The sequence below is a fragment of the Myotis nattereri genome (genome assembly GCF_964212035.1).
Source record: "Myotis nattereri genome assembly, chromosome: 2".
In the NCBI taxonomy this organism is placed as follows: domain Eukaryota; kingdom Metazoa; phylum Chordata; class Mammalia; order Chiroptera; family Vespertilionidae; genus Myotis; species Myotis nattereri.
In genome coordinates, this window is record NC_138076.1 from 158,018,772 (window position 1) to 158,020,812 (window position 2,041).

The window sequence follows — 2,041 nt, forward strand, 5'->3', positions numbered from 1 at the left end:
TGCTACTTTTGATTGTATGAGGCTGCAACTGATTATGTGCATAATCATGTTGACTTTATCACTGTTGTTGTAATATCTTGGATTTGTAACAATTAATTACCACAGGAATGATCTTAGTGTCTATGCTCTGGTTCTAAAATGGGAGAAATTTTCTCTTATGAAAGCACAACTGAAATTGTACGTTAGGATAAGGCGTGAGAAATCAGACTAAACCCAAAAGCAATATCTGAAGAAAGAGAAATGGATTCTGGAAATGATGGGTAAATTACTTTCTGTGTAAAGCTTATCTTTTTTACAATTCACTCCAAGTAGGAGGATTCTCGTCAAATATAACTTTACCTTAAATCATCAAAGAAAACTTTCTTTAAGTCACCTAATACGTAAATAAGTCTAGTGACAGAAGATGCAAAATGACTTAATTTTTGGTGGATATATGATATTTTTGGAACACAACTCGGTCACAAGGGCATTTCAATCTTTGTGTTATGCTGGTGCTCTGGGAAGCAGTATGGATTCTTGTGGGATTTTAATATAGTAATTGATGTAGGAGATGAGATGCCTCATTACAGATGAGTGACGAATAGCCTTAGAATCAGAGGTGATACTGAGAGATGATCAAAGGCAATGACAGTCGCTGCTAATATCCTGTTCTGATCACCACGTTATTTTTTAATCAGATTTTACACAATTTTCCCTCAAGAAGATATGAGAATTTATGATTTCCATTATTTCATGTGACACAGCACTTCCTGTTTCTGTGGAAGAACAAAGCAGAATAATTCAGAAATCAGATTTATATAAATGGCTTCCCTTTACTTGTCACATTTATCTAATTGTCATTCTGTATCCCTTCCCCCTTGTAACCTCTTTTTCTCTCTCACTCTCTTCCTCCCAGATGGTGTTAAAAAGTCCTCTTTTAATTTTGCACTTAGCACTTAAAATACATATTTCTATTTCAAGATAACTCTTTAAAATTTATCCTCATATAATGGCAGCAAAAAAAAAATATATAATTCTGCAATCCCAAAAGAGCTAAACTCCAATCAACAGTAATTCAGTTAGTCTCATGTTTTATTTTAAAATAAAAACAATTTCTAAGCAGCTCTTTGCCAGCTGTTCAGTTCATTTTAATATATGCACATTTTTTTTGTTTTGGGGGAGCAAGCTACAATGTTATATTCCATGCACCTTTCCGAAAGCATTCTTCCAGAGCCAACCAGCCCCAGAAGATGAAGTAGTCAGCCAGTCCAGAAGATGAGCAGAAAAATATTGAATTAATTGTAATAAATAGCACTCCCATATTGCATTTGATTCATGCCATATCCTTCAGCAACTGAAAATACAGAAAAAAATTTTAGGATGAATTTTATAATAAGAGTTTAAGAATGTGGACGTTTTCCCACTATCAAATAAATGTATGAGGCATGTTCATTTTAGGCTAACATGACTTCCCTGAATTACCTGGATGGTGAACTAGTTGCTATTAATTTAACCATTAGGAAAATTAAGCCTGCATGAAAGATCTTCAATATTCAGAAAGAACTTTAATATTTAATTTATTTTCAACATAAATATATACCCTCAATGTAAGGTGTCTGATTAAATCAAGTGCCACCCCATGCCAATGACGGTCTTTTTTCTTCTTAGGTTTAAGTTTTGTTTTTTGATCCTGATTCATGGAATAGCTCACACACCCTTAGCCTGCGACACTCATCGGTAACAGGTGCATGGACTTCTTGGTATTTCCTCTGCCCTTCAATTGCTATTTAATCCATGTACTATAATTGCTATGAAATCTGGCTTTCCAATTAGGACAAATGGTGCCTATTTAGTTTTTTCAAATACAGTTAGATCCCTGACCTATCACATGACTAAAGCATAAACAATCTAGAAATTGGTTCAAGAACTATATATATATATATATATATATATATATATATATATATATATATATATATAAAAGTGTAATATGCAAATCAACCGGATGGCAGAAAGACCAGTCGGCTATGACGTGCACTGACCACCAGGGGGCAAACGCTCA